The sequence below is a fragment of the Podarcis tiliguerta genome, assembly GCF_965153285.1.
Source record: "Podarcis tiliguerta genome assembly, chromosome: Z".
NCBI lineage: Eukaryota > Metazoa > Chordata > Lepidosauria > Squamata > Lacertidae > Podarcis > Podarcis tiliguerta.
Window position 1 is genome coordinate 6,576,980 of NC_139553.1, and position 13,972 is coordinate 6,590,951.

At 42.5% G+C, this 13,972-nt stretch overlaps 1 long non-coding RNA gene across 1 annotated transcript; it reads right to left on the reverse strand.

Moving 5' to 3' along the window:
• Positions 1-54: 54 nt before the first annotated feature.
• LOC310669364 lies at positions 55-1,007 on the reverse strand. The gene is made up of 2 exons (XR_014507142.1): positions 829-1,007; positions 55-562 (listed from the first exon to the last, which is right to left on the reverse strand). It is a non-coding gene; the product is annotated as an uncharacterized lncRNA (long non-coding RNA).
• Positions 1,008-13,972: the final 12,965 nt, after the last annotated feature.

The following is a 13,972-nucleotide window of genomic DNA, read 5'->3' on the forward strand; positions in this document are numbered from 1 at the left end:
GTCACCAGTGGAGTAAGCCAACAAGCGGCGGAAAAAAGAAGAATGCAAATTGGATCACAAATATCTTCCTTTTTTATTCTTTCTCATATACAGCAGTTTGGATTCTCTGCTCTTTGCTTCTTGCTGGCTTTCTTCGGATGAGATGGTGGGACAGACAAAGAAAACGAAAGTAACTGTATTGAAGGACCATCATTTCTGTGTTTGCTGCCATCGCATCGGACAGGAGGGAATCCAACCTAAAAATTGAAAGGTTGTATTTGTGACCTCTGGGGGTTGTCAGAAAAATTACATAGGACAATTTAAGAGCCAAACAGTACTTTTGGGCAACAAATAAACAACATGTCTGGGGGGTGGGGAGGGAAAAAGGGAATAGGCACCTCAGGGGAAAGACACCCTTCCTGGCAGGAGAATGGGAAAGAGGCCAAGGAGATTAGAGACTGTAATGGAATGGTTATACCAGATTTAGATAGATCAAAGAAAAGACGAGATGCAAATGAAGGTAAATTACTGAAAACATTATTTGATATGGTTAATACATTGGGACTAATTGATACAGTGGTACCTCGCAAGACGAATGCCTCACAAGACGAAAAACTCGCAAGACGAAAGAGTTTTTTGTTTTTTGAGTTGCTTCGCAAGACGAATTTCCCTATGGGCTTGCTTCGCAAGACGAAAACGTCTTGCGCCTTTTTCAATGCATTCCTATGGGAAACCGTCAATGCATTTCCTATGGGAAACCGTGCTTCACAAGACAAAAAAAATCACAAGACGAAAAAACTCACAGAACGAATTAATTTCTTCTTGCGAGGCACCACTGTATTTGGAGACTGAAAAACCCAACAACAAAACAGTTTACATTTTTCTCAAAACCCAATCAAAGATCTGGTAGAATAGCTTATATATCGACCTCTAAGGAATTGATTCCGAGAGTTTCAAAAACAGAGATCTCCCCAAGAACTGTGTCAGACCATAATTCATTATATATGGAAGTAATAATAATAATAAAAATTATTTATACCCTGCCCTCCCCAGCCAAGGCCGGGCTCAGGGTGGCTAACAACCAATAATAAAAACAATTTGAATGAATGCAACTTAAAAACAAGATTTAAATACACATTAAAACATTAAAATGCAGCCTCATCACAGGAGGAGAAAGGAAAAAAGAAAGAGGGGGAGGGAATCAAACTAGCTCCAAGCCAAAGGCCAGGCAGAGCAACTCTGTCTTACAGGCCCTGCGGAAAGAAATCAGGTCCTGATCTCATGAGACAGAGCATTCCACCAGACTGGAGCCAGTGTTGAAAAAGCCCTGGCTCTGGTTGAAGCTAATCTAACTTCCTTAGGGCCCGGGACCGCTAGGGTGTTTCTATTTATGGACCTTAAGGTCCCCCGTGGGACATACCGGGAGAGGCGGTCCCATAGGCATGAGGGTCCCAGGCCGTGGAGGGCTTTAAAGGTCAAAACCAGCACCTTAAATCTGACCCTGTACTCCACCGGGAGCCAGTGCAGCTGGAAAGGCACGGGGTGAATATGCTCCCATGGCAGAGACCCCGTGAAGAGCTTTGCTGCAGCATTCTGCACCCGCTGGATTTTCTGGGACAGCTTCAAGGGAAGCCCCGCGTAGAGCGAATTACAGTAGTCAAGCCTGGAGGTGACCATCACATGGATCACTGTGGCCAGGTCGGGGCGGGAAAGGTAAAGGACCAACTGCGTGATGCAGCGAAGGTGGAAAAATGTTGCCTTGGCTGTTGCTGTAACCTGTGCCTCCATGGAAAGGGAGGCGTCAAGGGTTATACCCAAACTCTTAACAGAAGGCAATGGCACTAATTGGGCCCCTGCAAGAGAAGGGAGTTAAAAGGGAAAGACCCCTCAGCATTTAGATGGAGAATGAATGAGAGTCTGTTTAATGACCAAAAGATAGTGCAAAAAGCCAATGAGATAATAGCAGAATATTTCAAAATGGAATTTAAATAAAGGAACACCCATTGAAACAGTATGGGACACAAGCAAAGCAGTGATGAGAGGCTTTTTGATTCCAAAGAATAGTTTCCAGTAAAAAGGGAGAGAGAAGAAAAAAGAAATTCTGGCTCATCTCTTGGAGAATGAGAGAATGCTAACAGTAAACCCGAAAGACGAGACAATAAAACAAAATATTAAAATATTGCAGATTCAGTTCTCCATGTTGGTGGGTCAGGAAGTTGAGTGGAAAATAAAGGCAATGAGACAAAAGAACTTCAATTCGGCTAATAAAAGTAGAAAATTTTGGCATGGCAATTAAAGGCAAGACAAAAGCAAAACACAATTTGTAAGATAAAAGAGGCAGATAAGACCCCAAGGAAATTAGAAAGACTTTCCAGAGATTCTGGACTATAAGGAGTTATATGCAAAAGATAGTAAGAGAATAGAAAAATATATACAGAACCACCAATTGCAACAAATTCCTACAGAAGAGAAAGAACAATTAAATCAGTAAATATCAGAACAAGAAATTGAGAAAGCAATAAGAATGAAAATAGGAAAGGCTCCAGGCCCACATGGCATTTCTGCAAAATACTATAAAACAAAGTGGAAGCTTTCGCAGATGATCTAGTCTTAACTTTGGAAGACCCACAATATAGTGTAAAAGAGGTCTTAAAGAAAGTGGAAGCTTTTGGAAAGGTATCTGGGTTTAAACTCAACAAAATTAAAACAAAAATGCTAGTAAAGAATATGAACAAAGAAGAAATAGAAGAACTACAAAGAAGAAATAGAAGAACTACAAGAAATAGAAGAACTGCATATAGCTCCTTATAGACCAGAAAGTCTTTCTAATTTCCTTGGGGTCTTCAATTATCTTATGGTGGCTAAAAAGGTGAAATATCTGGGAATCTGGTTGACAACAAAAAATATTAATTTGTTCAAAGATTATTATGAGAGTACATGGAAGGAAATTAAGAAAGATCTAGATATATGGGGTTGATTGAAACTGTCATTCCTGGGTAGAATATAAGTGATAAAGATGAATATCTTACCTAGAATGTTTTTTCCTATTCCTCTGTACCTGGTCTGACTGGTGCAGTCAGCTCACACACCACACACATTCCTACTGAGATTCCGAATCGACCAGGAGTAGTGCGTGGCGGGGGAAGGAAGGCTACAGTGACAGGTATGGTGGCAGGGCTTGCGCCCCGGGGTGGTGGAGGAGAGAATACCACCACTCTTCTCTGGGGCTCACCTGGCATTTTTTTCCTATGGTAAGTCAAAAGCCCAAGGCAGGAAGTGTGTCGCTTGTAGCAAAGAGCCAAAGGGAAATGCTGACCTTATATCCCTTCCCAGCTCTTGCCACCAGGTGCTGTGAGTTACCAATTGGCCTCACCTGTGCAGCCATGCCTTGCCTCTTCAGAACAAACTTAGGAAAGCCCCAGTCCTGCGAAGCCTTACTGGTCACAGGGCCTGGCTCCTTCATGCACTCCTGACAATAAGATGGGTGACACCGGGCTTGCTAGTAGCAAAAGGATCTGAAAAGGATCCTTTTCAGTAGTAATAAAAAGATGTGAGCAGGATCTACGAATCTTAGTAGACCACAAACTTAACGTGAGTCAGGTATGATCCAGCAGCAAAAAAGAAAAAAAGAAAAACTAGTGTTATTCTAGTGTTAACTAGACAGAAGTATAGTTTCCAGTTTAATGGAAGTAACCGTCTCACTCTATTCTGTCTTGGTCAGACCACACCTGGAATACTGTGCCCAGTTCTAGGCACCACAATTTGAGAAGGATGTTGACAAGCTGGAACGTGTGCAGAGGAGGGCAACAAAATGATCAAGGGCCTGGAAACCAAGCCTTATGAGCAGCAGTTGAGGGAGCTGTTTAGTCTGGATAAGAGGAGACTGAAAGGCATTAAGATATCCATCTTCAATATCTCAAGGGCTGCCACATGGAATACGAAGCAGGCTTGTTTTCTTCTGCTTTGGAGGTTAGGACCCAAATACAGTGGTACCTCGCAAGACGAATGCCTTGCAAGACGAAAAACTCGCAAGACGAAAGGGTTTTTCATTTTTTGAGTTGCTTCGCAAGACGAATTTCCCTATGGGTTTGATTCGCAAGATGAAAACGTCTTGCAAGTTTGTTTCCTTTTTCTTAAAACCGTTAATACCCAGGGTGCATTGCTTGAAGAGGTGCAGTTGCGACTTGACTTCGAGGAGTAACTCATAGCACGTGGTGTGGTAGCCTTTTTTGAGATTTTTGAAGACTTAGGTGATTTTTGAAGCTTTTCCAAAACTTCTTTTGCAGCCATTTGGTAAGTTAAACTTTTAAACTTTTTTAGGGGGTTTTGGATTTTGGGTTAGGGTGCTTGGAATTCAAGGACTTGGTGTTGGGAAGGGGTTTGCAAGAATCTGGAAGCTTGTGGGTTTTTTCTTATTTTTTCTGATTTTCTGTGACCATTGGTGCACTCTGCCTTTGTTAAAAAAAAAAAAAATTCTGGGTTTGAATTTCTGTGTGGTGGGTGGCTGGGGGGGGGGTCAGGGAATTGTTGAGAAGGGGTTTGCAAGAATCTGGAAGCTTGTGGGTTTTTTCCTGATTTTTTCTGATTTTTTGTGACCATTGGGGCACTCTGCCTTTGTTTAAAAAAAGGATTTCTGGGTTTGGATTTCTGTGTGGCGGGAGGCTGGGGGGGTCAGGGAATTGTTGAGAAGGGGTTTGCAAGAATCTGGAAGCTTGTGGGTTTTTTCTGATTTTTTCTGATTTTCTGTGACCATTGGGGCACTCTGCCTTTGTTTAAAAAAAAAGATTTCTGGGTTTGGATTTCTGTGTGGTGGGTGGCTGGGGGGGGTCAGGGAATTGTTGAGAAGGGGTTTGAAAGAATCTGGAAGCTTGTGGGTTTTTTCTTATTTTTTCTGATTTTCTGTGACCATTGGTGCACTCTGCCTTTGTTTAAAAAAAAAGATTTCTGGGTTTGGATTTCTGTGTGGTGGGTGGGAATTGTTTTCTGGGAGGTTTGTGCTTTTGAATTTTTTGGATGTGAAGCACTGATTTTTTCTTTTTTGGGTTTGCGAAAGTAGGAGCTGTGCTGCCATGGGGCCCAAGAAGACTGCTGCTGCAGAGGCCAGCGAGAGGAAGAAGGAGAAGGTTACACTGGAAATGAAGAAGAAGAACTGAGGGACATTTGCCACAAGTGGAAAGATGTGCAGGCTTTTGCACAGCGGCACCACCATGACAAGGACCTGACACTTGACCTTGCGAACACTTTTGACACGAGGGTCATGTCGTCTTTCAGGGAGGTGCTGAAAAGGCGGATGAAGCAGCAGACCATGGACAGGTTCTTCAGCAAGAAGCAAAGAGTGGAAGAGGAACCTTCTTTGAGTTGTCCCCCAGAGTCTTAGAAAATGTACCCTTTGGTGATTGTGAAATGCTTTTCTGTCATGTTTAGAAAGTTAAATTATTGTTCCTTCAATTTTTGAAATGCTCTTTACAGTATGTGTGACTTTAAAGAGCACTTAATAAACACTTCTTGTACCAAATTTGGCTTTGTTCCGACTTTTTTTGACCATAGGAATGCATTAATTGATTTTCAGTGCATTCCTATGGGAAACCGTGCTTCGCAAGACGAAAAATTCGCTAGATGAAAAAACTCGCAGAATGAATTAATTTTGTCTTGCGAGGCACCACTTTAAATGGTTTCAAGTTACAAGAAAGAAGATTCTGACTAAGTTTCAGAAAGAACTTTCTGAGAGTAAGAGCTGTTTGACAGTGGAGACCTCAGGAGGTTGTGGACTCTCCTTCCTTGGAGATTTTTAAGCAGAGGTTAGTTGGAATCTCATGGACACTTTAGTCGAGATTCTTGTATCACAGGGGGTTGGACTAGATGACTCTTGGGTCCCTTCCAACACTGCAATTCTATGATTAATCAGATCTAGTTGGGTCACTGGACTGTTACCATAGCAACTGAACTTTCACCTGTATCATCATGAAGAAAATTAACCCCTTCTAGTTACTTGGTTTTGCACCTGTTATTTTATGTACCTCAAACCTAGTCTGTGTACTGTTTTGATTTACACATCAAAGCCTTTAGCCACACTAACTGAGGACTAATGGGAGGTGGAATCCAACCACATAAGGAGGACCCAGAAGTTCTTCCTTTCAGTGCCTGGCACCTTCCCTCTGTACATTGCAGATCTCTCCCTTCACCTTCCCAGCAGCACACTCTGCTCAACTCTTTTGTCAAGCATCTCAGCTGTGTTGCCTGCCTCCTTTGCTTCTTCTCCCTAATAGTCAGTGCCACATGGAAGCCCAAATTGGCATGATGTTGATTATGCAAGAGTGGGTTCTTAGCACCTCTAATCAGCTGATAATCCAATAACCTTCTGAGCTAACATGCACTTGCCACATCCTGATGGCTGAGAGAGAGCAGGGGCAATCCCATCAGGCTACTAATTATCACCTGGCAGCTGTAAAAGTGAGCATCAGGTGGGGAAGCAAGGAGAATCCAGTCCTGGATTATAAACCATGTGTCAGGTATTCTCTCCTATCTGCTACCCTTATATATATATATATATATAAAAGACAATGAAGATGCTTAGCATGCAGAAGGTCTCGGAACCAATTCCCTGTATTGCCTGTTAAATTAATCTGCTCATGCAGTGAATGGAGGAGGGGAAATTCTTCCTGAATCTCTGGAGCAGCATTCTCAGTCAGAGGAGAGAGTTATAGTGCCTGATGGACAAATAGTCTGGCCTAGTGTACAGGAAGCATCCTAAAATACTTGTAGAACTATTTGAATCTCAAGCTTTGTTAAAAGACAACAGAAGGAAATGTTGCAACCTTTGGGGCTTTTTTGTTTAGAAAAACAGAAAGGGAGGGGGAGATTGTGACCAACGAATGGAAACCAGGAGCTGGTTTTTTGTGTGTCTTACTGTTATTGCAGTGCCACTAGACTATTTCTCAAAAGTGAGACATGCTCTCACCCACCCAAAGGCAGATGCCCCAGTTAGAAAAAACATACTCAATCAAAGAAATAGACCAAGAAGTACATAGCACACAGGCCAATTTTCCAGTTGACGCACAGGGCACTTTAATATCCAGGTTCTTGATGGGGAAAATGTCATTGAGGATTCCATTTCTGTGAAGCAGAGGTGTAATATTTTCCTAATGCTAAATAGAAGGAAGAAGGGCTATGCTAGCAGAGGGAAAGATTATGGCGGTAGCATGAAACGCTACCCCCTGCAATGCATGATAAAAAGGTAAAGGTACCCCTGCCCGTACGGGCCAATCTTGCCAGACTCTAGGGTTGTGCGCCCATCTCATCAAGAGGCCGGGGGCCAGCGCTGTCCGGAGACACTTCCGGGTCATGTGGCCAGCGTGACATCGCTGCTCTGGCGAGCCAGAGCCGCACACGGAAACGCCGTTTACCTTCCCGCTAGTAAGCAGTCCCTATTTATCTACTTGCACCCAGGAGTGCTTTCAAACTGCTAGGTTGGCAGGCGCTGGGACCGAACGACGGGAGCGCACCCCGCCGCGGGGATTCGAACTGCCGACCTTTCGATCGGCAAGCCCTAGGCGCTGAGGCTTTTACCCACAGCGCCACCCGCGTCGGCAATGCATGAAGCATAGCTAAATAATCCCTGTCAGGTGACCAATCCAACCTCTCTTTATAAACCTCCAGTGAAGAAGAGTCCACCACCTCCCAAGGTTGTCCATTTCACTGTCAAACAGCTCTTACCATCACAAAGTTCTTCCTGAAGTTCAGTCAGAATCTGCTTTCTTATAATTTGAAATCAGTGCAGGGCAGGCTATTCTGGTATAAATGAATACATCAGACAGTAGAGAATGGATGAGAAAGTTGTGGCCCTCCAGATGTCGCGGGACTCCAAACCCCATCATCCCTGACCACTAGCCACATTGACTGGGGCTGATGTAGAACTGGAGTCCCACAACATCTGAAGGGCCACAGGCTCCCCAAACTCTGCAGGAGAACCTTCAGTAATGTGGAATGCCCTCCCACCAGATGTCAGAGAGAACAACTACCAGACTTTTAGAAGACATCTGAAGGCAGCCCTGCTTAGGGAAGCTTTTAATGTTTAATAGACTATTGTATTTTAATATTCTGTTGAAAGCCACCCAGATGGGTGGGGTATAAATAAATTATTATTATTAATTATTATTATTTATTAAATTATTATTAAATATTATTAAATTATTATTACATTATTAATTATTGTTATTAATTAATTTTATTATTATTTATTATTATTTAATGGGAAGTAATCCTCACGATAAGAAGAGTGACACTCCACATTTGTGCCTGTATCAGTCTGTGAAATGTTGGAGAGTGTAAGTTACTGTGAAATGCCAAGTGCCTGACATCTTGTCTGGGGATGTTTTGATTCCCAAGCAGCAAAAATGAGAGATTTATCTAGTACCCAGTATGGTCATAATCGTTCATGACTGGTGGTGAACTGCATTCATCCAGGTGTGCCACTGCTTCTATCTATGATATGAGTCCTCTCTTCTGTCTACTGGCAATGCCACATCTAATGCATTAAAAAAAATAGATTTGCCATCTTTGCTACTGCATTACATCAGTGGTTTACAGCATAATTCTATTAATTGTGTTGATAATGTTTTTTAGAATTGTGTTGATTTTTAATTTTTTTTAGTCACTTAGAGTGCAAACTTCTTAAAAAAAAAACAGCAGGTCACATAAGGCAGGTAAAAGACGCTGACCAAATGATTCCTGACTGGAGTGTAGGTTTGGGATGGGGGGGGGGGGGACAGGATGCCAGTGATGAGATGCTTTGACTCTGGTGAGAGACAAGATGAGTGAAGTTGCTGTTTACTTAGAGATATATAGTTACGGAAAGAGGCTGGAACAATTGCTGACATGCTGTTTTGCAGAGCATTAAGATTTTTTAAATGCAGGTGAGCAAAATCTAAAAGCCCTTTCTGAGGTCGACTGAGGTCATCCATAATCTGTAAATGCAGGTGTGGGGATCCTCAGTCCCAGGAATCATATTCTGCCCTCTCCATCTGGCCCTCAGGATTCTTCCAAAGCCACACACCTTCCCCAGGTAAACCTCTGACTATCCCTTATTTGCAGCCTCCTTTTTGCCTGTCTGGAATGTGTCACTGAACTCAGATAATATTGCAGGATCACCTTACCCCATGTACACGCAGTCTGCAGAACTGTTACAAGGGCTGTGTAATACTCATTCCACATGTGTAATAAATCAGTCTTTCAGTGTGGCAGCACCTACAATTTGGATTCTCTGCCTTTGGGTACCAGGTAATTGCCTTCCTTCACTGTATTTCTTTTGGCACTTGCTTAGAACATTATTTTTTCTTAGGCATGACTATCCAGACATGCAGAAGTTGCATGTGTTTCATAATTGCGCAATGTGGCAAAGAAATGAATATGCCAGCATAACATTTCCCTTCGCTGGATGTGGTAAGTTGTAACTTATTGTTCCACCTGAGAGGCACTTGCATTGGTGCCATATATCCTCTCGTGTTGATGTAGGTGTTAGACTTGTAGTGAGTATGTAATTCCTTTGCGTTCTAGTCCAGAAATTCCTTCTTCTGTTGGTGTTGTTCTCAATGTAACTTGGACAGAAAACTGTTCTGCATCTCTTCCCCCATAATTTATTTAACCAGGGTTGCTCTCCATTGTGTGTTACACAAGAACCCAGTAGGAGACAGCTCTGTACCTCTTCAGTATTTCCCAGAAGTGTGTGAAATGCAGAATTTCCATCGGCGATCTTCTGGGTTTGGAGGGAATAGAATAGAATAGAATAGAATAGAATAGAATAGAATCATAGAGTTGGAATAGACCACAAGGGCCATCGAGTCCAACCCCCTGCCAAGCAGGAAACACCATCAGAGCACTCCTGACATATGGTTGTCAAGCTTCTGCTTAAAGACCTCCAAAGAAGGAGACTCCACCACACTCCTTGGCAGCAAATTCCACTGTCGAACAGCTCTTACTGTCAGGAAGTTCTTCCTAATGTTTAGGTGGAATCTTCAGGGGATGGGATGATGAATCCCATCTTTTTGTAGTGGATCAATGTGAAAAATCCCTTTTCTTTTCTGAATATAGTGAATTGGATAATGGTCTGAAATACATCTGCCTCTGTGGACAACCTGCCCCCACCCCCACATAGAAGGTCCAAAACTAGATTTCTTTTCTCCTAGGGTCTGAGTGAGATTTTAAAGAGAGGGACAATAATGTCATTATTATAATATCATTATTTTCCTTGTGCTGGAGTGAATTGAGGAAGTTGATGGAATTAGTGTTCGCTTTTCTTTCATACACCAGCCCCCAGACAATAGTGATTTATTTGCAGTGCCATTTTGCATAATTTCTGAGCTGGCTAAAGAGCTTCCTGCTCTTATTTTGGTAATGGGTCAGCTGAGAATGTGTAAATCAGGGTACAAGAAGACTGAATACTATCTGTCACAGTAAGATGCAAATGGAAGGGAAGTGTTTACTAGATTATCTCAGGGCAAGCATGAGAAGTGTAACATATGCTCCTGATACTTCTGGGGACAGAGTTCTTAATCACATTTATTCTGAAATAATTGGTTTGAAAGTTTGTTAAGGAGCAGGACGTTCAAATAGCTTTCTCCCCACCCACCCACATCCTTTCTCCTATAGCTGAAAATGAAATGTTCTAGCAATATGTCACAACTTCTATAGTCTACATATAGTAAAGGTAAAGGTACCCCTGCCCGTACGGGCCAGTCTTGACAGACTCTAGGGTTGTGCGCCCATCTCACTCAAGAGGCCGGGGGCCAGCACTGTCTGGAGACACTTCCGGGTCACGTGGCCAGCGTGACATTGCTGCTATGGCAAGCCAGAGCTGCACACGGAAACGCTGTTTACCTTCCCGCTAGTAAGTGGTCCCTATTTATCTACTTGCACCTGGGAGTGCTTTCAAACTGCTAGGTGGGCAGGCGCTGGGACCAAACAACGGGAGCGCACCCAGCCACGAGGATTCGAACCGCCGACCTTTCGATCGGCAAGCCCTAGGCTCTGAGGCTTTTACCCACAGCGCCACCTGCGTCCCCTACATATAATAGGGGTATTGAAAATGAGAGTCATCATAGTGATTCATAGTTAAAAGTTGGTGAGTCAGCAAATGTGTGCTCGTTTTTTGCTTTTCAAAATATGGCAACCCCACTGCCACTTCTCCTTCTGATCTGACATGGTGGCTTCCTAATATTCTCCAACCAAATAAAGGTGCTGTAAATGTGTATTCCAAAATTGCCCAGGTCGGAAAGTTAAAAGGAAGGTTTCCAATATTTGATACAGGTGGCGCTGTGGGTTAAACCACAGAGCCTAGGACTTGCTGATCAGAAGGTCAGCGGTTCAAATCCCCGTGACAGGTGAGCTCCTGTCGCTTGGTCCCTACTCCTGCCAACCTAGCAGTTTGAAAGCACGTCAAAGTGCAGGTAGATAAATAGGTACCACTCCAGCAGGAAGGTAAACGGCGTTTCCGTGCACTGCTCTGGTTCGCCAGAAGTGGCTTAGTCATGCTGGCCTCATGACTCGGAAGCTGTACGCCAGCTCCCTCGGCCATAAAGCGAGATGAGCACCACAACCCCAGAGTCAGTCATGACTGGACTTAATGGTCACGGGTCCCTTTACCTTTACCTTTAAGGTAAAAAAAAAAAAAAGCTAAAGGATCCCTGGATGGTTAAGTCCAATCAAAGGCAACTATGGCATTGCAGTGCTCATCTCGCTTTCAGGCCGAGGGAGCTGGTGTTTGTCCACAGACAGCTTTCAGGGTCATGGGGCCAGCATGACTAAACTGTTTCTGGTGCAATGGGACACTGTGATGAGTGTGATAGTGCTCGGAAATGCTGTTTACCTTCCCACCGCAGCAGTACCTATTTATGTACTTTAGTTGGTACGCTTTAGAACTGCTAGGTTGGAAGAAGCTGGGACCGAGCAACTGGAGCTCACCCCGTCGTGTGGATTTGAACCGCTGACCTTCCAATCAGCAAGCCCAAGAGGCTCAGTGGTTTAGACCACAGCGCCATCTGCTCCCCTTATTTGATACTAGACAATTAGTAGGCGTGATGGTATAGTTCCAAATTCAGAATTCCAAATCTACCTGCAAGGATTTTCTTGGTGTTGTTGAACCCGAAAGACATTTCCTAAACACATGTTTATCTTTTGGAAATATGTTCCAGGTATAAAAACTGGCAGAGCTCTCAGAAAATATATAATTATGGGAATAATATTCATTTTGAAAGCATTCACCCTTCCCGAAAGGGTAAGGTTTAATGACTCCCATCTGTCAATATCCAAATAAACCTCTTTCATTATTTTATTTATATTGACTGTTACTAGCTGAGTTATATCTCTTGGTATTAGCATACCTAAGGATTTAATAGATTTGGGACAAATTCGGAATTGATATTACTTAAATGAATGAGGAATGAAAATTTTACCTATTGGCATCAATTCCAGCTTGTACCAATAAATAAAGTATCCTGGTATTTTACCAAAGGCATAAATTGTTTGCATTAACATAGGAATACTGGTATGAGGTTTCAAAATAAACAAGAGAATATCAGCTGCAAATAAAACCAATTTATATTGAACTGAATCATGGACTGCTCTGTAAATCTTGCAATGTTGTCTAATACTGCAAGCCAACGGTTCTAGGCAAATATTAAAAAGCATAATACCGTTCACTTTAACTCTAGATGTAGGTGAGTCATACAATAGTTTACTCCATTTTATAAAAAATAAATAAATCCAAATTTAGTTAAAGCTACCTCTCTATACTGTTTATATATTTGTTGAAAGTCTTTTCAGAATCTAGTGATAAACTTAGAAATTGATCTTTATTTTTGTTTAAATCTACCAATCCATTTCTAATCTAATATTATCTACTGCTTGTTTTTATGAAGTCTGTCTGTTCACTCTTAATGACCAGTGCTTTTATTTGCTGGATTCTGTTTGCTAAGGTCACTGTTAAATTTTTTGTATCAACATTGATAAATGATATAGGCTGATAATTTGCACACTGAGTATGATCTGTATCTGGTTTGGGTATGAATGTAATATAAGCTTGATTAAATGTCCTACCTTTAGCCAATGTTTTTTCAAGAAAAATAGGTACCAGTACAACCATGAAGTTGTTACAGTATGTGGCACACTTTTTAATCAAAATAAAAGGGGTGCCAGTACCCCCTGAAAAAAGGCACTGCCTTTAGCAAATATCTCTTTATACAAATAACAATGTTTTGGAGTTAATAGATCTATGTATGTCTTATACCATTCAAAATGAAATCCATCCAATCCTGGCAACCAAAATGATCAAAGGCCTGGAAACGATGCCTTATGAGGAACGGCTAAGGGAGCTGGGCATGTTTAGCCTGGAGAAGAGGAGGTTAAGGGGTGATATGATAGCCATGTTCAAATATATAAAAGGATGTCACATAGAGGAGGGAGAAAGGTTGTTTTGTGCTGCTCCAGAGAAGCGGACACGGAGCAATGGATCCAAACTACAAGAAAGAAGATTCCACCTAAACATTAGGAAGAACTTCCTGACAGTAAGAGCTGTTCGACAGTGGAATTTGCTGCCAAGGAGTGTGGTGGAGTCTCCTTCTTTGGAGGTCTTTAAGCAGAGGCTTGACAACCATATGTCAGGAGTGCTCTGATGGTGTTTCCTGCTTGGCAGGGGGTTGGACTCGATGGCCCTTGTGGTCTCTTCCAACTCTATGATTCTATGATTCTGGTGTTCTACCATTTCTCATTTTAAGAATTATTTGCTTAATTTCTGCTTCCGATACTGCTGCTATTAACATTTGTTTATGTGAATCATCTAAATACAATGGTACTTCTAGTTGTGGACTTAATGCGTTTCGGGGTGCCATTCGCACCCTGCCCCGAAAAGTCTGTAACTAGAGTGCCTCTTCTGTGCATGTGAGCGGCACGATTGAGCGCTTCTGCACATGTCTGAAGCACGCAGATCGCTTCTGTGCATGCG